At 40.0% G+C, this 26,174-nt stretch overlaps 1 protein-coding gene and 1 pseudogene across 1 annotated transcript in view; both read left to right on the top strand.

Moving 5' to 3' along the window:
- The first annotated feature begins 1,040 nt into the window (after positions 1–1,040).
- The window catches only part of RTL4 (retrotransposon Gag like 4), a 313,336-nt gene continuing 288,202 nt past the window's right edge, over positions 1,041–26,174 (top strand). The window contains exon 1 of the mRNA XM_081808385.1: positions 1,041–1,131. The gene's annotated coding sequence lies outside the window, so the exon portion shown is untranslated. The remainder of the gene's footprint in view (positions 1,132–26,174) is intronic.
- Positions 16,236–18,418, top strand: LOC102747168 (importin subunit alpha-1 pseudogene; annotated as a pseudogene).

Here is a 26,174-nt window from a genome sequence, read left to right as displayed (position 1 = left end):
GCCGCCTCGCCGGACACGGTCTCCCGGCGGCGCGCAAACAGCAGCCGCCTGGGACAGCCACGGGCCTGGAGGCTGCCCGGCGGTGGGCGGCGGAGCACAGGGAAAGGGGCGGGGTGTGGGGAGAGGCGCGAGTGCTGGCTCCTACCTTGGTTTCTCCCTCCGCTCCTCAGTTATCGCCAAACTTCCCTGTGGCTGGCCGGCCCTCCTCACCTTTCGCCTCCGTCAGCGCCCCGAAACTCTTCGCTCCACCCGCCCCCTGCCTGTTCTCGCTCGCTTCTCCCGGCTGTCTGACCCAACCTGGGCCGCTTCAAGCGCACGCACTCCCTTCGCGCAGCCAGCCACACAGTAAGAGCCGGGGAAGAAACTGACACGGGGAAACTGACAGGGGTGGCCGACGCGGGAGTGTGAGGGGGAGAGAGAGAGAAGAGACAGGGAGAGAGAACCACAGAGAGAGAACCGCATTTACGCTCTCACATGCACAAACGCACGCTCAAGCTCCAGCTGCCAGGTAGCGGCTGGCGGGAGACCCGGCCACCCCTCCAAATCTTTCTAGACTAGAGGTTTCTGTCCCCTTCTGCTGCCGCTTCTGGAAAATGCTATACAACGAAGGGGAGAGAAAAGCAAAGAGGGGTGGGGAGGGGAAAATCGAGGAGGTGCGCTGCCTTTCTCCTCCCCACCCCTAGCTCCAAAAATGTCCAACCCTGAGCTCTTCCTTTTCCCTTCTATCTGCTCCCGGCTTCCCTCTGCTCCTGTTCTCCCTTTCTCCCTCCCTTTGGGTGTCTGCGAGCTGCGGAGAACCCGTCGCGGTTGAGGGGTGTGTGTGTGTGTGCGTGTGTGTGTGTGTGTGTATGGGGGGGAGAAAGCCGCGGATGGCGAAAGCACCTCTCACCTCCCCCAGCCCCGGCCGAGGCCTCACCGCCCCCCCCCCCCCACCAGCTCCCGGCAAGGGCGGGCGGGGCGGGGCGGGGGAGGCGGGGAAGGGGGAGGGAAAGAGGGAGGACGGGGCAGCCTGCAGGGGCAGCAGCTACTGCCTTCTCTGCAGCTCGTTGGCCAGGGGTGGAAGGAAGCCGCAGCCGCAACCCCAAGTCAGCCCCCGCTGCCCCGTCCCACCGCCTCATCTCTCCCCCCTCGGTACGGAATTTTCTGTTTCGTTCGTTTGCTCTCCCCGGGCCTCCCCCTACCCTGGGTGTTGGCAGAGACTGGGGGGCTAAGCGCGGGTGCGGGTAGAGGGGACCGGAGCGCCTCGGGGCGGTTGGCTTGCAGAGTCTCTTTTTGCCCCTTGGCTTGAGTACCCCCTGCTTCGGACCGTGACCCCCACCCACCCCCACCCCTCCCAGCCCAGGCTCTGTGCTGGCGGTGATGGGGCCGCGCTGGCAGCCACCGGTCATCCAGGGGGAAGGGGAGCTGAGCCAATGAGAGCGTGGGCTAGCGGCCGGTGGACAGCCGGACAGCTGGACAGTGGGACCCCGAGTCGCCAGAGGCTGACCTGGGGTCGTCTGGTCTGGTTTTGATCCCTGATGGGTTTAATGTAACCCAGTGCAGGCAGCCCGGGAACTAGCCCGATTCTCAGATTTGTGCCTTCTCACCCTTAGGGTCGGTCTCCCAAGACCAGCCTAGATTGAAGGGGGGTGGGGAGTGGGGACGGATAGTGGTATTGTAGGATGAGGGAGTAAGTTGCTTCATGGTGGCAGTGGTGTCTATGGGGGGGGCAGTGTCACCAGACACTTGGGCAACTCGTTGATTTTTGCGCCTTTGTGCCCCGTGAGCCCCCTCCCCCCTCCCGCCCCCATACTCTTGCGCCCAGAACACAGACCCTCTTGAACCTTGCTGGAACTGAATGGCTCCACGCCGCCTCCCCCCCCCGCCCCCGCCCCAAGCCTGAGACTACTACCTGCAACCTGCAGGCACTTAGGTCCACTAGCTGGCATCATCTTGTGGCCCCACCTCACAGCCCCAAAGCTCGGCTTTGTCTTTTATCTCCCTCACTTCTTCTCTTCAGAAATTGGGGTGCGAGGCTCTCTACCTTTCTGAACGCTGGGCTGGTACCTGAAACCCTTTTCCGTACCCATTCTCAGAGTACTCCAGAGCTCAGAGAATGCTCCACTGTTCTTCCAGCTGTCGCCTGCACACACACTGTGAGCCTGAGTCGAGCTCTAGAAGGAGCCAGAAGCTTCTGCCCTGTCTAAATGGCCGAGTGTTCCATTGCCTTGTCATTGAAGCTGGCGTAGTTATGTTTAGTGGGAGCCCTAGCAACTCTCCTAGGCTACCCTGGGAAAGTCCCTCGGGGCACCAAGCAAGAAGAGTTTTTCTGTTGTCCTTCACCCTGAGGTGGCCCACTATTCTGGAGAGTATAAAGCTTTGTGTGGGAGCAAGGCATCTGAGAAAAGTATTGCCTTAGGGGATGAAGAGTTTGTGTTTGTGGGTGTGGGGGGGGGACAGGGGTGAGGATGGAGCCTCCCCCTCCATACTGTTTAAACACTTCAGGAAGTGTTTCTAAACACTGGGCAATGATATAGATGAAAAAAAAAATCACTTGATTCTGGAACCCATTCAAAGGCAGTTTTACTGTGGCCAACAACCTCAAGTGTACAACCTCCCAAACGAAAGAGGTCAATGTTGGGATTAAGCTGGTTCCTCTTTTGGCATGAGGGGTCAGTAGGATATGTGGCTCTGGACAAGACCTTGGGACGTCTCCCTTTCTCTGACCAAAGTGCAGTCTAGCTGAGGCTTCCAGCCAAGCTTAAGATGCAACCAGAAGGAGTGTCCAGGAAGAGAAGGAGAACCCTATTCTTGTGAACGGTCTCCTTCAAAGGCCTTATATACAGTGCAATTGCCTTTAACATAGGGGGATTATGGGTGTTTTTGAATTTTAATGTTTTCCCGGTGAATTGTGGATAAGACCCCAAATTTTCTTCTTGCGCTCACCCTACCCTGCTAACCTCTTCCGGAGATCAAGGATATACAAAAGAAAATCTCTTCCAAAGTTAAAAGCACCCATTCAAATATCAGGCACTACTATATGAGTTCTAGGACAGACCTAACTGGAGGATCTCCTAATGCAGTTAAGCTGACTTGGCAGGAGCCTGAGCTTGCCTCATTTGCTTGTCAGCCTAAGGGCTGGGGCGGGGGGAGGGGCTCATCTTCTCTGTGAATATGGAAATATTCAAGTTTTCTACTTGGTGGCTGAGAGTGTATGTCTGTTTGAACTCTCCTAGGGCAGTTTGCAACCAAAGGCTACAACTGCCAAAGTGGTTCAAAGCCAAAAGTGGAAGTGACTATGAATAATTGAAGCTAGATCTACCTGGCTTCTAGGTGAGGTTAGCCCACATGGCCTGGCCTATTCAAACACCATCCAGATATGACTTCCTAAGGCAACTGAGACTTCAACATTCAAGGGCACTGTCTTTACTCTTCTTACAGCCTTGACCATAGTGGTAGGTGCGACAGGTAGACCAGAGTTTGGTGTAATATCAGAGCCAAAGTGAGATGGGTGTGAGAGACCCAGAGAGTAAAGGAATTTTCTTTTCCCCATTAAGCAGGGTATCTCAATCTAGGCAGTACTGACCTTATGGGGCCATAGGATTCCTTATTGTGAGGGGCTGTCCTGACATTGTAGGCTCTTTAGCAGCATCTCTAGCCTCTGTCCACTAGATGCCAGTAACACCCCCCACCTTGTGACAACCCAAAATGTCTTCAGACATTGTCACATGTCCCCTAGGGGGCAGAATCGGCCTCCCCACCGAGAACCACAGCATTTAAAGTAGTGTCATTTTTCAAAGACCGAATTTTACCTTAATTCTCCCCACAGGGCATGTCCAAATCTTGTATTGACCAGAATCTCAGAAAGTATGGAATAGTTTGTGAGGAAACAGCATAGAAACGAGTTCTTACAAATCGAGAAATTTTGACAAATGATTCAATTCATTGTTATAATCATTGCCACCCCCACCCCCCCACACACCCCCCACCCCACCCCCCGCCATGGAGCTTTGGTTGAGCACTCACTATAAGCAGGGTGTTGATTATAGCAAAGACCTATAAAGGCACAATTCCAGCCTTCAGCATACTAAGGAACTATTGACCTTTATGTCCCCAAAGGGAAAGGGTTACAGATTTTCATGGATAACCAGTTTCTGGATTGAATCCAACCTGGCTTTCTCCCCCTTTTATTTCCCTTTTGTTCTCAGTGACTTATTCTTTAAGGTTCTTCCTTAGGGAGATGGCTCTTTGTCTTGCTAAGCACCATAGACCTCTGTAGAATTCTTTGTGACTTCTTTCTATGTGACACATACACCACCATAACAATGTGCCCAGCATTGAAATGACCACAGCATCACAAAGGCTTTAACACACTGAGCAGTTTGAAGGGCAGGCTTTTATTTACAAAGGAAAGGGCTTCTAGTCACCAGCACATTAGAGAAATACTCCACGGTGGCAAAGACAAAAGAAAGGAATGGAATGGAAGAAGAAGAGGTGATTCTTAAAATTCTGTGGAGTGTTGATTGTGGGTTTTAACTCTCTCGCTGCCCCAGGAAGTCAAAGAACACTAGTGTGAGTTGTAGGATCCTGCTCTGGATTTCAGCAAAGGAAAACACAGGAGGAAGTGGGGAATATCTGTTCAAATTCAGCTGAGTGAGCGCCTGCCTTAGAAAATGAGTTTCCGGTGAGCCAGACCTACATCAGTGTCACTTACTTTGAATAAGTCCTAGGCCAATACCGTGCAGATGTAGATGGCAACATGTCACTTGTGAAAATCCAACACAGGCACTACCAGTCAGCACATTTAAACTTTGTATATTCATGAATTATGATTCTCTTGCCAAGGCTAATTATTTATTTAAGTAAAAGTTTTGCCTGAATTGGGACCATGAATGGCTGTAAGTAATTGAAAACACGTTTTACATTTCAAAAGTGTGTTCAAATTCTTATACCACAACAGAATCCCTGTAATCAAGGCATAAGGCCTTAAATAGTGATTAATCTTAATAAAAGAAGTGTAAACAGAACCATACTTCATGGATTAGCTAAGGACTTTGCTGTGCCTACCATTAATAGGAATGCAAATGCAGCTAGCCCTGGGCAAATTTATAAAGTGGAATTACAGCATCACAGTACATTTAGAGAACACTGGGCCTTGCCTAGGGTTGCATGATAGTTAGTGACAGAGACAAGACCCCAATCAAGTCTTGCTGCTTTGTGACTGACTCTGTGTGTGGCCTCAGGGAGGGCAGGTTTAGTCTTTATTCTGCTTGCCTTCATCCCCTTAGCTTATTAAAAACCTGCCCTCATGGAATGATACGATCTGCCCTAATCAAAATACCAGAGTGTTCTCTCTCTCAGGAATAGCTCTGTCCTCAACCTTTCCCCATCTAATTGTCAAAAAGTAAAGCCTCTATCTACTTAGTAAGGAAAGTGAATGCATGAGGGGACAGGTATTCCTTTCACATAAAGACTTCCTGAGGCATCTAAAATCACCCCAGTTTCGGGTCAGGCTTTGTAAATCTGTGGAGGCCAGGGTAGGACAGAGAAAGTTTGTTTCTCCTTAGGCAATTTTTTTCAGGGAGGGCTTGGTACAAAAATGAAATTTTTAATTAATTTAATTTAATTTTGAGTATTTTTCTATGGTGTGAAGGAGTATTTGGTGAGCTGTGCTTTATTCTTGGCCAATGACACAGATCCTTATGGATGGAGTAATGAGGAGCTAGCTATGGAAGGCTCTTGGAGAGTGGGTCGTATTAGAGAGTGTAAGTTTTGGAGTCAACAGACCTTCGTTTTAATTCTAGCTCCATGTCTTATTCGTTGTGAAAAAAATAAAAAGAAAAAGTTATAATTTTGATAAAGTTTGATGTTTTCTTATGAACATTTTATGCTTTTAGTTCTTATGTTTAGGTCTTTGATTAATCTTGAGTTAATTTATTTTTAAAGATTTTATTTATTTGACAGAGACGCAGCGAGAGAGGGAACACAAGCAGGGGGAGTGGGAGAGGGAGAAGCAGGCTTCCCATGGAGCAGGGAGCCCGATGCGGGGCTCAATCCCAGGACCCTAGGATCATGACCTGAGACGAAGGCAGACGCCCAACGATTGAGCCACCCAGGCGCCCCTTGAGTTAATTTTTATTCATGATGTGAGATAGGGGTCCACTTTCATTTTTTTGCATGTGGATATCTGGTCCTAGCATCAGTTGTTGAAAAAACGATTCCTTCCCCATTGGACAGTCTTGGCACCTTGTCAAAAATCATTTTGCCCATAGATATATGGGTTTATTTCTGGACCCTGAATTCTTTTTTTTCTTTAATATTTATTTATTTGAGAGAGAGAGAGAGAGAGAGAGCACCTGTGTGCGAGTGGGGGAGGATCAGAGGGAGAAGGAGAGAGAGAATCCTCAAGCAGACTCCTCGCTGAGCACGGAGCCTGATGTGGGGCTCCATCCCAGAACTCTGAGATCATGACCTGAGCTGAAATCAAGAGCTGGCCACTTAACTGACTGAGCCACCCTTAATTTGATCCCAATTGGACTAATTTGTCTATCCATGTTCTAGTACCACACTCTTTTAATTACTGTAGCTTTGTATTAAGTTTTGAAATAAGGAAGTGTGAGGCCTCCAAAATTGTTCTTTTTTCAAGATTGATCTGGGTAATCAGGGTCTCCAACTCCATATAAATTTGAGGATCAGCATTTCCATTTCATCAAAAAAGGCCATTAGGATTTTAGTTGTGATTACACTGAATCTATAGATCACTTTGAAGAGTAGTTCCATCTTAACAATATTGTCTTCCAATCTATGACACACAATGTCTTTCCACTTATTTAGGTTTTCTTTAATTTCTTTCAGGAGTGTTTTATAGTTTTCAATGTGTAAGTCTTGTACCTCCTTGGTTAAGTTTATTCCTAAGTATTTTACTCTTTTTGATGCTATTCAAGAATTAAATTGTTTCCTTAATTTCCTTTATGGATTGTTTATTTCTAATGTATAGAAACACAGATGATTTGTGCATATTGATCTTTTATAACCTGCAACTTTGTCTAGTTTGTCCATAAGCTCTAATAGTTGTTTTGTTTATTCTTTAGGTTGTTTTCTCTATATAAGGTCATACTGTCTGTAAGTAGAGATAGTTTTATTTCTTCCTTTTCAATTTGAATTCCCTTTATTTCTTTTTCTTGCCTAATTGCCCTGGTTAGAACTTTTGGTCCAATGTGGACTAGAAGTGAAAACAGTGGGCATTCTTGTCTTATTTCTGATTTTAGAGGAAAAACCTTCAATTTTTTTGTAATTGAGAATGAAGTTATCTGTGGGTATTTCATAAATGCCCTTTATCAGGTAGACAACATTGCTTTCTATTCCTAATTTTTGAGGGTTTTTATCATGAAAGGGTGTTGAGTTTTGTCAGATGCTCTTTTTTTTTTCATTAGTAGAAATGATCATATAGTTTTTCCTTCATTCTGTTAACATGGTATATATTACATTGATTGATTTTCTTGAACCAACCTTACATTCTTGGGCTAATTCCCCTTCAGTTATGGTATATAATCCTACTAATATGCTGCCGGGTTCAGTTTATAGTATATTATTGAGAATTTTGCATCTGTATTCATAAAAGATATTGGTCTGTAGCTTTGTCTTTTTGTAAGGTCTTGGTCTGGCTTTGGTATCTGAGTAATGCTGGCCTCATAGCATGAGTTAGGAAGTATTCTCTCCTATCTTTTGGAAGAGTTTAACAATGATTAGCTTTAAATCTTCTTTAAATATTGATAGAATTCACCAGTGAAGCCATCTGGTGCTGAGTTTTTCTTTGAGACATTTTTGATTATGGGATGTTTTTGATTACTGATTCCATACCTTTGCTTTTTACAGATCTGTTCAGAATTTCTATTTCTTCTTCAGTTTTGATAGTTTGTATTTCTAGAAATGTTTCCATTTTATTTCCAGTTATCTAATTTCTTTGTCTACAACTATTCATTCTTTTCTTATACCCATTTTATTTCTATAAGATTGATAGTAAAATGTCCCCACTTTCATTTCTGATTTTAGTAATTTGAGTCTTCCCTCTTTTCTTAATCTAATTAAATATTGTTAATTTTGTTGATCTTTTTAAATAAATAACCTTTGCTTTGTTGATTTCCTCTATTTTTTTCTATTCTCTGCTTTATCTCTTCTCTAATCTTTATTATTTCCTTCCTTCTGCTAACTTTGGGTTTAATTTGTTCTTTTTTTTTAGTTCCTTAAAGTGTAAAGTTAGATTGTTGATTTGAGTTCTTTTTTTAACATAGATGTTTGCAATATAAATGTCCCTTGGAGCACTGCTTTCATTATATCACATAAGATTTGGTGTGTTGTATTTTCATTTTTTTTTTTAAGATTTTATTTATTTATTTGAGAGAGAGAGAATGAGAGAGAGAGTGAGTACATGAGAGGGGGGAGGGTCAGAGGGAGAAGCAGACTCCCTGCCAAGCAGGGAGCCCGATGCGGGACTCGATCCAGGGACTCCAGGATCATGACCTGAGCCGAAGGCAGTCGCTTAACCAACTGAGCCACCCAGGCGCCCCTGTATTTTCATTTTTATTCCTAAAGTATTTTTAAATTTTCTCTTGTGATTTCTTCTTTGATACTTCTGTTGTTTTAGAGTTTGCTGTTTAAATTCTATATGTTTGTGAGATTTCCTGTTTTCCTTGTGTTATTGATTTCTATTTCTAGCTTCACTTCATTGTGGTTGGTGAAGATACTTTATATGATTTCAATATTTTAAAATTTATTGAGATTTGTTTTGTGGTTTAAAAATTTGTTGGGTGGAGTATTCTGCATATATTTTTACATCTAGTTGGCTTACAGTATTATTCAAGTCTTCTATTTCTTTTTTCATTTTTTTGTCTCATTATTCTATCCATTATTGAAAGTAGGGTATTTAAGTCTCCAACTATTATTTTAGAACTATTTCTCCCTTAATTCTTGAATCATATGTATTGGGTCTCTGTTGTTTGGTGTATATATGTTTATATCGTTAGATCTTCTTGATGAGTTGAACCTTTTATCAGTATATAGTTTTTTTCTTTGTCCCTTATAACAATTTTTGACTTAAAGTCTATTTTTCCTGTTATTAGTATAGTCACCCCAGCTTTCTTTTGGTAGCTATTTGCATAGAATATCTTTTCATTCTTTCACTTTCAAACTATTTGTATTTTTGGCTCTAAAGTGAGTCTCTTAAAGGCAGAATATTCTTGGATTATGATTTTTTGTTAAATCTATTCTGTCAATATCTGTCTTTTAATTGGAGACTTTAATCCATTCACATTTAAAGTAATTACTGATAAGGAAGAACTTACTACTGCCATGTTGCTATTCTTTTTCTATATATCTCTTTTGTTTCCTAATTCCTCCATTTATACCTTATTTTGTGTTTGATTTCCCCTTCTGCTTTGGGATTCTGTATGGTAAATGACCATTATGGGAAAGCTAATAATCTATTCTTCATATATTTATGCAATAACTATGAAATGGAAAGCCTGACTTCCCGCTATATCTACTTTCTCATCTTCTCTCATAGGCATGCAAATCAACTTCTCTGGTCTCTACCTCTTACAGCCATACCTATCCACTTAAATGTTCAATCATCAGTTCAAACTCAGTTGTTCTGAAATGGACTACTTTCCCCAGAAAACCCATTTTATTTTAATAAGTAAAATATAATCAGGAATTTTATTATTTCAGCCCTCCAGACTTAAGTTTATCATGGATTCTTCCCTCTCCCTTAGGCCTCCACTTCCATAAAATCATTAACATCTATTGGCAATTCCTCCTTGTCACTTAGATTAGAGGGAAAAATTCCAGACAAAGGTCATAGTATGTGAGGATTCCTGAGCAAAAACATGTTTTAGGAAGTGAAAGAAAATAGAAGCAGCTGTTATATAGATTCCAAGTAAAAAAGAGTGGCCAGAATAGTCGGGGGCTAGATTATGCAATTATATAAAATCATGTGAGTACTTGCCGTGCTAGAGACTTTGAAGTTTATTCTAAGAAAAGTGAAAAGCCATTGAAGAAGGAGAGTTACATGACCAGGAATCCATGTTAAAAGGATCACTCTGTTTAGAGAGAATGGGTTAGAGGAGAAGAACATTAGAGGCAGAAGGATTAGCTAAGAGGGTGCTGAAATAATATAGGAAAGAAGTAATGGTGGCCTAGAATGTGGCAGTCACAGTCAGGTTGTAGAGAAGAGGACAGAATCATGAGATAGTTAAGAAATATAATCAATAAGACTTAGTAATGAATTGACTGTGGTGGGTGAGGAAGAAGAATGTGTCAAAGACAATTTCCAAGTTTCTGGCTTGAGCAAGTAGGTGAATAGTGATACCATTTTACTGGAGTGGGGAAACTGACAGATATACATATTTGAGAGGAAGAATATAAGTTCAGGTAGGATAGGAAGAAATTAAGATGCCTGTGAGACATCCAAGGGGAGATGTTAGAGAGTTGGTCATATAAATCTGGAGCTCCAAAGAGACGTCAAGGTCGGTGACAAGATTTGGAAGTTGTCAGCATGTGGATAGTATCTAAAGCCATGTGATTTAATATCACCTAAGGAGAGAGTATAAATAGAAGAGGGCAGAGGGCTAAGCTGTGTGTAGTCCTCCAATATTTATAGATCAAGCAGTGAAGTAAAAGCCACAAAAGAGACTGAAAATACTAGAGAGATAGGAGAAAAATCAGAATAGTGTGATATTCCAATAGCAGTTGAGGGTCGTGGCCAGGGAATAAATATTTCAAGAGGGTTTTCAAGAGAGTTGGCAGAAAAGAGGAAATGAAAGGAAGGACTTGTTGGTGGGGCATATGGAGTCAAGTGAGGTTGGGTTTCTTTGTTTATTTTTAAGATGGGAGAGGCTTTGAGATGTTTAAATCATGACAGGAAGAAACCAATAAAAAAGGAGGGAAGGAGAAAGGAGATAATATAGTGGAGTCCCCAAAAGGTACAGAATTAGCCTTAGAGAGGAGGGGGACATCTTTTCTACTATAACATAAATGAAGGAGAAAAAGCATCAGTGTGCATTAAGATAAGTTTGTAGATTTCATGGTGCAAATGTGGGGCAGTTTCCTTCTGACCTTTTTATATTTTCTGTGGAGTACTGGGAAATGAGACCATTTACTGAGAGGAAGGGCTCAAGGTGTAGAGGTTTGGAGGTTTAAGGAGCGTGTAGAAAATAATTTTAAGAATGGGAGGTCCAGCTAATTGAGTAAACCAGAACTACCAGGCACTGTTGAGAGCAGATTGGTGGTTCTTCTAACACTGCTCAGCAGACTGAGTGCAGATGCAGAAGGGAGAAGGTTAACTTATCCAGGATTTTGCTAGGTGGCTGTGATAGAAGTGTAGTGGATCCAAAGAGCTGGAGATGTGATGAATTGTTGAATCCAAGCTCAATAGAGAGAGAAGTGAAGACAGGTGGAGGCTATGGATATGGTTAAAATAGAGGGCTCAATGAACAGGTGGTCCCAGTGAGGCTGAAGAACTTCATTGTCTTGAGAAAAATGGAGTGCACACAGCAGAAGGATAGAGAGACTTGTGGTACGAGAGTGGGGTCAGAAATTAGTTTTAGAGAAGGAGCGGTTTCTAGTCTGACAAAGTCAATGGTATGGATGTGAGAGTGGATGGCTGAGGTACAGTGAAGGAGGAGAAGATAATTGGAAATAGAACTGAAGGGTCAGGGTGTTGGTTGGATCATCCATACAGCCATGGATGTCACTAAAGGTGATGGCAGGAGTTGGTGTGTAGACAAATTTGAGAACCTAAAATTTTCAGTGAATGAAAGAGGATAGGGATGGTGGCGATAAAGTGACTGGGAAGTTGGTGTATAACAAGAATGTTAGAAGGCTATTTAGTAGAATGGTATGAGTTTTAAAGTAGCAGGGATTATATGGAATCTGGAGCCAGACTGCCTGAGCTTAAATTCTGATCCCACTACAGAGTGATGATTGTGAAGTTACAAAATCTCTGTGCCTCAGTTTTTTTTTTTTTATCTGTAAGGTGGGAATGATAATATTACCTACCTCAAAGGTTTGTTAAGAGATCAAAAAAGTTAATAGCTGAAGAATATTTAAAACAGCACCTGGCCCCTAGTTATATTTTTATGTCATGTACTTCTTTCCATAAGGCTGGGTACCCATCTCTGATTATTTTCAGCTATAAGATCCCAACCACGTATAGACATCCCATTTGTCAGCCTGAGTGGTTTTATTCCTATCATCTGTGACCCATTCTTACCAAGGCTATGCTCAGCAACGAGGTCATCAGACTCAGCCAGGTCATCAGCAGGGAGGCCATGTTTTCTGAAGCCCACTTTGTTTAGCAAGAGGCTGATGAGGAATATATCAGCTGTATCCTCAAAGTTGTGTTGGTAATGAGTGTCATTAGACTTTTAAGCAGAGTGACCTGACAGGAGCTTCATCAGTGCCTTCGAAGCCACATTAAATGATGTGGTGTAGCTATTACAAATAACCATTTTCCTATTTGGGAACTACAAACCAACCAGCCAGCTCCATAGTATAAGAGCCTCACACTGCATATAAAAGCAATGATGTAGAGTGGGGAGATGAGAGGGTAAAGTCATTCCCAGGAAGATCCTCTGTCAGAGGTAGTTACATATCCCTATAAATCCATTAGTAGTCCTAGAGGGTGCAATTGGAGGATATCATCATGATTTGACATTTTAATGCATTGTCCAAAGCAAGCATTTATTCTCTAGTTCCCTCCACCCCACCCAGCTATGCCAGTATCAGGTGATTCTAATAGAATCACAAATTCAAATGTGGAAGAGGCCTTAGAATTGAGGTGTGCCTTAATGGTAAAAGTTATATAACAGACTCAGTGGGTTATGATTTCTTGCATAGTTGGAGGAGGGTGGGAACTCTGCATCCAAGTAATATAATCATCCTTACTCTTACTCTCATATATACTCATTCGTTCATTTAACAAATAATTATTGATTGGGATATATCAGTAAACAAAACAAAGATCCCTGTCCTTATGGAATTTCTATGAGGAGAAAGGGAGAAGGGAATACGTAGCAGTGTATTCGACCAAAAGAATCATGGTTATTTATTTTAAAAGTGTTGAGTTACTTCATTTTTATCTACCAAGATGACACAGGACTATATTGAAAGAAAAACAAAGTTTCCTCCAACAAAGCATGTTATCTGTTTTCTCCCATTTTCCCAATAAGTACCTAGTGCTGAAAATGCAGTTTTTATACCTCTCTAAATGTGTTCTTTGGAAAAGGTCTGGTAAAATGACTATGAGCACTTCTGGCCCATCCCAGAGACACATTTTCACAGTAGTGAGTTCCTTAAGTCAGAGGTGGAAAGGTAGAATTTTAGGCATTAGTGATCTGGGAGGGTGTAGGTGTTTTGAGGACCAGGAGTCTTCTTCATTCTGTCCATGGCTATGGGTTCCTTTTTTAAAGCCAGACATTGTGTTAGATCCTAGAGTTGAGTAGGACAGTTCCTGGTTTCAAGAAGGTTTAGATCTGTAGGAGGGAAATAGACACTGCAAAAGATAACCCCGGCATGATCAGTGCTATATCAGTGGTGTGGGCAAAGTGGTGGGATATGTATAGAGGAGAAAGAATGACTAGTTACTAACTCTGTGGGAGTCTGGGAAGGCTTCACGGAATAGGTGATATTTTAACTGGGGATTGAAAGATTAATGAGAGTGTGCTGAAGAAAGAACAGAGGGAAGATATTCTCTGCAGAGAGAACAACATGTACAAAAATATGAAGCCATGAAAGGATTTACTAAAAGCATATTTTTCTAGTCATGTGAGAACTCTAATATAACTGGAGCATAGGAAGTGTGTGGGGAAGGTGTGGTAGGAGATGAAGCGGAAGAGGGAGTGTGTCATATTGCCAAGGAATTTGTACATCATACTAAGGAATTTGGCAGTGGAGAATCAACAGAGATGTTTTCAAAGCAAGGTGGATATGTAATAAAATATTTTTGGTTTTCTTTTTCAGAGAATGGGATTGGTAGCTTTATGGGGGATGAAGGAGAGACTAGAAGTGAATGGGTCAGGGAACTGTTGTAATAGTCCAAGTAAAGGACAATGAATGTCTAAACTAAAGCAATAACTATGATAGAAAGGATGGAAGAGAAATTTTTGAGGTAAGATTGACAAGATTTGGTAACTAATTACCAAATACACAGTAAAGCCCAAAGAAGAGTGAAGGATCATGTTAAGGTTGGTTGTGTCGATATTAACCAAAATGAGGTATACCGAAGGAAACAGGCTTAAATGGGAATAAGATAAATTCAATTTTGAGTCAGCTGTGGGAGATTCAGCTAGGTAGTCAGAAATGTGGCTCTGGGTTTCAGAAAGAAAACCAAAGCAAAGCAAAACAAACTAAACAAAACACAGTATCTTAAAAAACAAGTGTGAAGTGTTCTAGAAAGATAAAGTATAGTGAAGATTGAAAACAGACCAAAGGTATTCAGCAATAAAGAGATCTTAACAAGAGGGGTTTCAGTACAGTGGTGAGAGCAGAAATAAGATTGCATTGGTTTATAGTTTAAATGAGAAAGGTTAGAAACAAAGAGATTATCAAAGAATAAAAAAAGTAAAATGAGCGTCAAATGAATTCAAAAAGCAAGGCATAACATATTAGTTGGGAAAAAAGAGGATTATTTTTTACTGACAAAAGCTAAAGTCTACAATAAATGTGAGTCATGAACTTTTATGCACCAACTAGTGTATCATGACAATTTCTAAAACAAAGACTATTAACAGGAATGATTGACAAAATTATGATCCTAGTGGGAGACACTAACCTACCTGTATTAATTGGAATTACTTTTGGCTGCATGTAGGAAAAACCTAAAATAGCAGGGGCTCAAACTGGATAAAGGCTTATTTCTCCCTTATGGAAAGAATTCTGGGTATAGCTATTCCAGGGCTTTATATCTTGCTGTTCTGCCATCATTAGTGTATTGCCTTATAGTCCAAAATAGTTGCTTGAACTCCAGCTATCATAGCTACATTCCATGTAGGAGAAAGGGAGAAGAGGAGCTGCCCCTGCCACACACACTTATATCACTTACATCACGGTTGTCAAACTTAGGTGGGAGCTGCAAGGGAGGCTGGAAAATATGGTCTTTTATTTGGGTGACAATATGCTAAGCTAAAATTCAGATGGGCCTCTGCTATCACGAAGAAAGAAAAGAATGGTTGTTGGGTTGGCAGGTTGCAGCCTGTGCTTTATAATGGTCTTAGTCTTTGACAGATCGAACAAAGAAGAAAGAGAACTAACAAATTAAATAATATAATAAGTTTGACTTTATACATATGTCTATATCTACAACTTTGCATACTACACAGAACACACATTTTTACAAAATGCTCATGAAACTTTTACAATAATGTTTTCATACTAAAAAGACCACAAAAGAAACTTTAATATATTACAAAAAGCAAAGGTAGTTTAGGTCATAATCTCACATTCTCTGATCACAAATCAAAGTGCCTAGTTATTAAAATCCAAAAGTAGGGCGCCTGGGTGGTTCAGTTGGTTAAGTGTCTGCCTTCGGCTCAGGTCATGATCCTGGAGTCCCGGGATCGAGTCCCGCATCGGGCTCCCTGCTCGGCGGGGAGTCTGCTTCTCCCTCTGACCCTCCCGCCTCTCATGTGCTCTCTCTCATTCTCTCTCTCTCAAATAAATAAATAAAATCTTTAAAAAAAAAATCCAAAAGTAAATATATAAACAAAATAAAAGCAGGCAGAACATTTAGGAAACTTCCTTTAATAAATAATTTTTGGATCAAAGATAAAATCAAAACTTCAGTTAAATATTATTTATGTAATAATGATGAATACAACATAGTAACAACTTAGAGAACACTCTCAATACTTTATTGAAAGGAAAATCCACATAATTTTTTTGTCAAATGGAGAAAAATACATCACAAGGCTAGAAAAGGAAAAAGAAAAGAAGGCATGAGTGATTATTATAGATGAAAGAAGAAATGAGACAGAAAATAGAAACCCAGAAAAACTGGTAAGTAAGAGTCAGATTTTGAAATGACACGTAAGTTGAAAAATCCCTGGCAAGAGTAATCAAGAATATAAAAGGAAATAAAGAAGGCACAACATTATAAATGTTCTGTAGCGGTCCAATAGTGTCCCCTCAAAATTCACGTTCATTCAGAATGTCAAGAGTGTGACCTTACTGAAAATAGGGTCTTTGCAGATGTAATTAAAGTGAAGTCATACTGGATGAGCATGAGCCCTAAATCCAATGACTGGTGAGCACACAGAGGAGAGGACTGACAGAATGACACACACAGTGATTGGTGGACACACAGAAAAACACAGAACAACGTCTCTGGGGTGATCCGTGGTGGACGTTTTGAGGGCAGCTCACCCGCAGCCTGCACGCCCCGGACCGCCTCCTGTGGAAGCCTGTGCCGGCCATGTAGCTTTCTCCCTTTGTCTCATAACCATGTCCACCAACAAGAATGCTAATTCACCAGCTGCCCGCCTTAACAGATTCAAGAACAAGGGGAAAGACAGTACAGAAATGAGGCGGCGCCAAATAAAAGTTAATGTGGAGCTGAGGAAAGCTAAGAAGGATGACCGGATGCTGAAAAGGAGAAACTAAGCTCATTTCCTGATGAGGCTACATCTCCACTATAGGAAAACTGCAACAACCAGGGCACTGTAAATTGGTCTATTGATGACATTGTCAAAGACATAAATAGCAACAATTTGGAAAGCCAGCTCCAGGCTACTCAAGCTGCTAGGAAACTGCTTTCTAAGGAAAAACAGCCCCCCATGGACAACATAATCCAGGCTGGTTTGATTCCAAAATTTGTGTCCTTCTTGGGCAGAACTGACTGTAGTCCCATTCAGTTTGAATCTGCTTGGGCTCTCACTAACATTGCTTCTGGGACGTCAGAACAGACCAAGGCTGTGGTAGATGGAGGTGCTATCCCAGCATTCATTTCTCTGTTGGCATCTTCCCATGCCCACATCAGTGAACAAGCTGTATGGGCTCTAGGAAACATTGCAGGTGATGGTTCAGTTTTTTGAGACTTGGTTATCAAGTATGGTGCAGTTGACCCACTATTGGCTCTCCTTGCAGTTCCTGATATGTCATCTTTAGCATGTGGTTACTTACGTATCCTTACTTGGACACTTTCAAACCTTTGTCACAATAAGAATCCTGCCCCCCCCCATTAGATGCTGTTGAGCAGATTCTTCCTACCTTAGTTCGTCTCCTGCATCATGATGATCCAGAAGTATTGGCAGATACCTCCTGGGCCATTTCCTACCTTACGGATGGTCCAAATGAACGGATTGAAATGGTTGTGAAAACAGGAGTTGTGCCCCAGCTTGTGAAGCTTCTAGGAGCTACTGAATTGCCCATTGTGACTCCTGTGCTAAGAGCCATAGGAAATATTGTCACTGGGACAGATGAACAGAACTCAGGTTGTAATAGATGCAGGAGCACTTGCTGTTTTTCCCAGCCTCCTAACGAACCCCAAAACTAATATTCAGAAGGAAGCTATGTGGACAATGTCAAACAACACAGCTGGTCGCCAGGACCAGATACAGCAAGTTGTGAATCATGGATTAGTCCCATTCCTCATTGGTGTTCTCTCTAAGGCAGACTTTAAGACACAAAAGGGGGCGCCTGGGTGGCTCAGATGGTTAAGCGTCTGCCTTTGGCTCAGGTCATGATCCCAGGGTCCTGGGATCGAGCCCCGCATCGGGCTCCCTGCTCAGCGGGGAGCCTGCTTCTCCCCCTCCCTTTGCTCTCCCCCTGCTCATGTTCTCTCTCTCTCTGTATCTCTGTGTCTCGAATGAATTAAAAAAAAAAATCTTAAAAAAAAAGACACAAAAGGAAGCTGTCTGGGCTGTGACCAACTATACAAGTGGTGGGACAGTTGAACAGATTGTATACCTCATTCATTGTGGCATAATAGAACCATTGATGAACCTCTTAACTGCAAAAGATACCAAAATTATTCCGGTTATTCTGGATGCCATTTCAAACATCTTTCAGCCTGCTGAGAAACTAGGTGAAACTGAGAAACTTAGTATAATGATTGAAGAATTGTGGAGGTTTGGACAAAATTGAAGCTCTACAAAACCATGAAAATGAGTCTGTGTGGAAAGCTTCATTAAACTTGATTGAGAAGTGTTTCTCTGTAGAGGAAGAGGAAGATCAGAATGTTGTGCCAGAAACTACCTCTGAAGGCTAAACGTTCCAAGTTCAGGATGACACTCCCAGGACCTTTAACTTTAAGATTGTACAGCTGAGGCAGAAAGTTGTTTGTTGTGTACTCTGTTTGGTAGAAGTTTGTCTTACTGTTTCTCTACTAAACACTCTTTTTAAATGTGTTTTGTTATTGTAGCACTTTTTACAACAAAACTCTACTTGACCAGTTCCAAACTGTACAACCTGTATGAAGCTCCTCCTCTCAGTGGGTTTCTTATTTCTATGTGGAATCTCCTCTCTTGCAGTGTCCTGTAAATAAAGATTAAATTCCACTCTTTTCTTTTAAAAAAAAAAACAACACAGAGAGACACAGGGAAAAAGGCCACATGAAGATGGAGGCAGATGGAGTTACACTGCTACAAGCCAAGGAATATCAGGAGCCCCCAGGAGCTGGAAGAAGCAAGGAGTGATTCTCCCCTTAGAAACTTTGGAGAGATTAGCTTCCTATAGAAAATTGATTTTAGACTCTGACTTCCAAAACTGTGAGTGAATAAATTTCAGTTGTTTTAAGCCATCCAGTTTGTGGTACTTTGTAATGGTAGCCCCAGAAAACAAATGTATGTCTCAGCTTAAAAACTGAGGGCTAAATATATTATAGGGATTGTTCTAAGTGTTCTACATGCTTGTATATATTAACTAATCTCATCCATACAACACCTGGTGAAGGTGCTGAAGCAGATGTTATTTTACAAATGGAAATATTGAAAAAGTAAGTAATTTGCCCAAGTTAAAGGATTCAAACCTAGATAGATTGATTTCAGATCCTGGGGTCTAAATCACACAATTAATATCCTCTCAGACATAGTGTAGACATAGCAGGGAGAGAGAGAGAGAGAGAGAGAGAGAGAGAATGTTATACATTTAAAATCCTGAGAAAAATTACACAAATTGACCCAAGAAAGGTAGAAAGTTAGTAACTATGGAAAATATTGTCAAATAACTATAATTTTTTTTTTACCACAAACCAAACAACAAAACAAAATAAAAACAGAAATAATACTACATAGAGTTTCATAGGTGAATTCTTTTAAGCATTAAAAAAAGTATTTGTGAGAGGGAATTTGATCATGTATTTTAAAAGTTTAAAAACATTTATAGACTTTAAATGAGCAATTCTACTTTCAGTAATTTATTCCAATGAAACAATGCTATTAATCTATAATATTTAATGTATAGATATATCAATTATATTCATAATATTGTTTGTAATTTGGAAGCAACCTAAGTATGAAATAGTAGGGGATCAACTGGGCAAATTATGATTTATCCTTAAAATAAAATATAACAGGCATTAATTATAGTAATATAGAGCTCATAGTTATAGACCTGGAAATATGTTCTTTTTAATTTTTCCCAGCTTTATTGAGGTATGATTGACAAATAAAAATTATATATATTTAGGTTGTACAACATGATTTTTTAAGGTGTACAATGTGATGATTTTATATATATATATACATTGTGAAATTATTACAATTGAGTAAATTAACACATCCATCACTTCATATAGTTACCATTTTTGTGTGTGGGGAGAGATCACTTAAAATCTACTCTCAACAAATTTTAAGTATACGATAAAATATTATTAATAATAATTACCATAGTGTACATTAGACACCCAGAACTTATTAATCTTATAACTAGAAGTTTGTATGCTTTCACCAATATCTCTCCCTCCCCCGCCACCCCCCCACAAGCCCTGGCAACCAGTGTTCTACTTTCTGATTTTATGAGATTTACTTTTTAAGATTCTACATATAATTGAGATCATACAGTATTTGTCTTTATTTCTGGCTTATTTTACTTAGCATAATATCTTCCAGGTTCATTCACGTTTTTGCAAATGGCAGGACTTCCCTTTTTTATGGTTGAATAATATTGCATTATGTGTATGTATATCACATTTTCTTTATCCATTCATCCATTGACACTTAAATGGTTCCATATCTTAGTTATTGTGAATAATGCTACAATGAACATGGGAGGGCAGCTATATCTTTGAAATACTGACCTTCATATCTTTTGGATACATTCCCAGAAGTGAGATTGCTGGATCATATGGCAATTCTATTTTTAAATTTTAAAGGAACATCCATACTGTTTTCCACAACGGTACCAATTTACATTCCCACCAACAGTATACAAGGGTTCTCTTTTCTCCACACCCTCACCACATTTATTGCTTGGTTTTTTGATAATAGGCATCTTAACAGGTGTGAGATAATATTTCATTGCAGTTTTGATTTGCATTTCCCTGGTGATTACAGATGTTGAGTACCATTTCATACACCTGTTGGCCATTTGTATGTCTTTTTGAGGGAAAATTGTCTATTCAGGTCATTTGCCCACTTTTTAATAAGGTATTTCTTTTTTTTGCTTTGAATCGTGTGAATTCCTTATATATTTTGGATATTAACCCCTTATCAGATATATGGTTTGTAAATATTTTCTTCTATTCTGTAGGCTACCTCTTCATTGTATTAATACTTTCTTTTGCTGCACAGAAGCGTTTTAGTTTGATGTAGTCTCACTTGCATGTTTTTGCTTTTGTTGCCTGTGCTTTTGGTGTCATTTCCAAAAAGTCATTGCCAAGACCAATGATAAGGAGCTTTTCCCCTATGTTTTCTTCTAGGAGTTTTATGGTATCAGGTCTTACAGTTATGTCTTTAATCCATGTCCAGTTAATCTTTGTGTACGGTGTAAGATAAGAGTAAAATTTCACTCTTTTCTATGTGGATTTCCAGTTTTCCCTGCACCATTTATTAAAGAGACTGTCCTTTCCCCACTGTGTATTCTTGTCAAAGATTAGTTTATCATATATATGTGGGTTTATTTCTGGGCCCTATATTCTGTCCCATTGGTCTGTATCTGTTTTTATGTTAGTACCATACTGTTTTTTATTACTATAACTTTGTAATATAACTTGAAACAAGGAAGTGTGATGATGCTTCCAGCTTTGTTCTTTCTCAAGGTTGCTTTGGCTATTTGGGATCTTTTGTGATTCCATACAAATTTTAGAGTGTTTTTTTTCCTGTGAAAAAAATGCCATTGGAATTTTGATGGGAATTGCATTGAATCTGTGTATCACTTTAGGTATTATGGACATTTTCACAGTATTAATTCTTCCAATCCAGGAACATGGGATAGCTTTCTTTTTCTTTGTGTCTTCAATTTTTTTCATCAATGTCTTACAGTTTTCAGTGTGTAGACCTTTCACTTCCTTGGTTAAATTTATTCCCAAGTATTTTATTTTTTGATGCTATTATAAATGGGATTGTTTTCTTAATTTCTTTTTTTGGATAGTTCCTTGTTAGTATATAGAAATGTAACTAATTTTTGTATACTAATTTTGTATCCTGCAATATTACTGAATTTGTTTATTAGTTCTAACAGTTTTTTGATGGAGTCTTTAGGTTTTTCTATATATAATATTATGTCATTTGCAGATAGAGACAACTTAAATGTTTTCTTTCCAATTTGGAGGCCTTTTATTTCTGTTTCTTTTCTGCTTGCTCTAGCTAGGACTTCCAGTACTATGTTGAATAGTAGTGGTGAGACTGAGCATCCTTGTCTTGTTCCTGATCTTAGATAAAAAGCCTTCAGCTTTTCACCACTGAATATGATGTTAGCTGTGGGATTGCCATATATGGGAATATATTCCTTGTTGTTTTATTTTGTTTTTTCATTTTCATTAAGTTTTTAATTTTAATTCCAGTGTGGTTAACATACAGTGTTATATTAGTTTTAGGTGTAGAATATAGTGATTCAACAATTCTATACATTACTCAGTGCTCATCATGATAACTGTACACTTTAATCCCCATCACGTATTTCACCTATCCCCCAACCCCTCCCCTCTGGTAACCATCAGTTTGTTTCTATAGTTCAGAGTCTGTTTCCTGGCTTGTCTTTCTCTCTTTTTCCTTTGTTCATTTGTTTTGTTTCTTAAATTCCACATGAGTGAGATCATATGGTATTTGTCCATATCCTTGTCAACATTTTTCCTTCTTGTGTTTTTGACAGGTGTGAGGGGATATCTCATTTTGTTTTGATTTGCATTTCCCTGATGATGAGTGATGTTGAGCATCTTTTCATGTGTCTCTTGGCCATCTGGATGTCTTCCTTGGAGAAATGTCTGTTCATGTGTTCTGCCCATTTTTAAATTGGATTATTTGGTTTTTGGGTGTTGAGTTGTATCAGGTCTTTGTAAATTTTGGATACTAACTTTTTATCAGATATGTCAGTTGCAAATATCCTTTCCCATTCAGTATGTTGTCTTTCAGTTTTGTTGATTGCTTGCTTTGCTGTGCAGAAGTTTTTTATTTTGTTGTAATCCCAATAGTTTATTTTTGCTTTTATTTCTCTTGCCTCGGGAGACATATCTAGAGAAATATTGCTATGGTCGATGTCAGAGAAATTACTGCCTGTGCTCTCTTCTAGGATTTTTATGGTTTTGGGTCTCATATGTAGGTCCTTGATCCATTTTGAGTTTATTTTTGTGTATGGTATAAGAAAATAGTCCACTTTCATTCTTTTGCATGTAGGTGACAAGTTTCCTAACACCATTTGTTGAAGAGACTTTCCCATTGCATATTCTTGCCTCTTTTGTGAAAGATTAATTGACCATATAATTGTGAGTTTGTTTCTGGACTTTCTATCCTGTTCCATTGATCTATGTGTTTATTTTTGTGCCAGTATCATACTGTTTTGATTACTATAATTTTGTAGTATGATTTGAAATCTGGAATTGTGATACCTTTAGCTTTTTTTTTTTTTCAAGATTGTTTTGGCTATTCTGTGTCTTTTGTAGTTCCATCCAAATTTTAGGATCATTTGTTCTAGTTCTGTAAAAAATGTAGTTTGATAGGGATTGCATAAAATCTGTAGATTGCTTTGGGTAGTATGGACATTTTCAGAGTTAGTTAAGTTAATCCTTGGTTAAGTATATTCCCAGGTATTTTATTATTTTTGGTGCATTTGTAAATGGGATTGCTTTCTTAATTTATTTTTCTGTTGCTTCATTATTAGTGTATAGAAATGCAACAGATTTCTGTACATGGAAATATATTCTTGAAAGAAGCTGGTTCCTGAACACTACGGTAATAATTACCTATTGATGCATAACAAATTATACCAAAACTTAATAGCTTCAAACAAAAAACTTTATGGTATCATAGTTTTCTAGGGTCAGGAATATGGGAATGGCTTATCTGAGTGGCTCTGGCTCAGAGCCCCTCACATATTTGCTGACAAGTTGTTGGCTAGAGCTGTGGTCATATCAAAGCTTGACGGGGTCAAAGAATCCATTTCCAAATTCACTCACATGGTTGTTGTCATCTCTTAATTCCTCCATGGCTATTGGCCAGAGGCTTCTTTTCCTTACTGTATGGGCAAACCAATAGCTGCCTGAATGTTTCCATGACATGGCAGCTGGCTTCTCTTACAATGAGTCATCCAAAAGAGTGTAGAGACAGAGACAAAGAAAAAAACCACAGTCTTCTTTAACCTAATCTCAGAAATGCCATACTATCACTTCTGTCATCTGATATTTGTCAAACAGACAAACCCTGTTACAATGTGGGAAAGAACTACACAAGGGTGTGAATACCAGCAGGTGGGAATCATTGGGGACCATCTTGGAGGCTGGCTACCACAACAAATATTGGAGATGGAGAGGAAAAAGATAGACATCAAGGTATCAAGAATATCTATCTCTGGGTGTTGAGATTATGGGTATCTTTTTTTTAAAGATTTTGTTTATTTATTTGACACACAGAGACAGCAAGAGAGGGAACACAAGCAGGGGGAGTGGGAGAGGGAGAAACAGCTCCCCGCCGAGCAGGGAGCCCAATGCGGGACTCGATCCCAGGACCCCGAGATCATGACCTGAGCTGAATGCAGACGCTTAACAACTGAGCCACCCAGGCACCCGAGATTATGGGTATCTTTAAAGTATATTTTTTCTTTTTGTCTGTTTTCCAATTTTTTATAGTGTCCACAATTATTGATGTTCAATGAAATCAGCAACCAATCAATCCATTTTATTAAGGAAATCAATGGGAGACAGGGAGACACAGGAGAGAGAAGGGACCATTGATGGAGTTCGATATGGAAGGAAGTGGATATGGAAGGGAGTGCACTCCAGTGTAGAGGTGGAGGCCATTGTCATAATCATAGGAGTGATAATGAAAATGTAAATATGTGAATGAGCTGGCACTGGATGTGAAAATATGTAAGTCTTGGAAAGGATGTATTAGCTTTGGCCAAGACAGACTTGAATTGGAGTGGGGAAACATTGACCTCTGAAAGATGAAAGGAGGAAAATATGGTTTCTATTATTAGAAATATTAGAGTATTAAGGCAGGAAATTTCACACTTAATGGATTTCACACTTAATGAAATTTCACACTTAATGGTACATTTTTTTCCCCCTCTGATAAAGGAAGCAAGACATTCTGTTGAGTCTGACTGTGATGGGAGAAGTTTGTGCAAGCTTAAAACAGCAGCTGTTTGGAATGGAAAAGTTTGCCAACCAGAGCAAGAGTTGTATAGAAATCTTGAGAGCCCAGATGATAATGTCTGTGTTTCTCTTATGTCATCTTTAAACTCAAAGAACAGTGTTACTAGCTCTAATGTGTAATAATGTTCATCTGTTGATTATTTACAATACTTGCTATCTTTCATGTTAAAGGAAAAGTGTTTCTCTACTCACAACACTTATGATACCAAATATATAGCTTTTTTTCCTCACACCAAACAATTTTCCAACTCTGAACTCTAAGTGGATGTCCTGTAATTTAACTCAATTCTGACATTAATTACTCAGAGTTAGTGTCAGACTTCACATGTTTAAATGTTCAGTTCCACAAGACTGCCCTCACTTTTGATGCCATTGGCAAGTAGTGGGTCCCTAGGGTATCCAAACATCTCTTTGACTTGGCTACAAAGTTAGGGGTTCCCAAATGAACCTCCTCAGATTTGATAATTTGTTGGAAAAGCTCGCAAAACTTAGAAGAATATCTATTTACATTTACAAGTTTATTATAAATAACATTATAAAGGATACAATGAACAGCCCAATGAAGAGGTCCATAGAGTGAGTCCTGGAAAGGTCCTGAGTGCTGGAGCTTCTGTCTCCATGGAATTGGGCTGTACAACACTCCTGGCACATGGATGTGTTCACTAACCCAGAAGCTCTCTAAGCTCCATAATTAGGGATTTTCATAAAGGCTTCACCATGTAGGCATGATCAAATATTAACACAATCTCCAGTCCCTCTTCCCTCCACATAGGATGGTAATGGAACTGAAAATTTCAAGCTTCTAATCATGGCTTCGTCTTTCTGGTGATCAGTCCTCCTTCTGAAGCTGTCTAGGGGTATATCAAAAGTCTCCTCATTAGAACAAAAAATGCTCCTATTACCCTAAAATTCCAAGGGATTTAGGAGCTCTGTGTTAAGTTGCTCCTATCACCTCCATCATTCAGGAAATTACAAGGAATTCTGTATCAGGAACCATGGTGAAAGACCAAATATTAGAGATAACAGTGCTCCTAGCACACCTGTCACTCAGGAAATTATAAGAATTTTAGGAGCTTTTTTTCTTTCTCTTTTTTTTAAGTAATTTTTTAAATTATGTTCAATTAGGCAGCATATAGTACATCATTAGTTTTTGATGTAGTGTTCAATGATTCATTAGTTGCGTATAACACCCAGTGCTCATCACCACATGTGCCCTTCTTAATACCCATCACCCGGTTACCACCCTCCTCCCTTCTGTGACCCTAAGTTTGGTTCCCGAAGTCCAGAGTCTCTCATGGTTTGTCTCCATCTCTGATTTCTTCCCATTCAGTTTTCCCTCCCTTCCCCCGTGGTCCTCCATGCTATTCCTTATGATCCACATATGAGTGAAACCATATGA

This window comes from Leptonychotes weddellii, chromosome X (assembly GCF_054177405.1).
Source record: "Leptonychotes weddellii isolate Sample4059 chromosome X, ASM5417740v2, whole genome shotgun sequence".
In the NCBI taxonomy this organism is placed as follows: domain Eukaryota; kingdom Metazoa; phylum Chordata; class Mammalia; order Carnivora; family Phocidae; genus Leptonychotes; species Leptonychotes weddellii.
The sequence above is the reverse complement of the archived record's forward strand: the minus strand, read 5'-3'. Positions and strand labels throughout refer to the sequence as shown.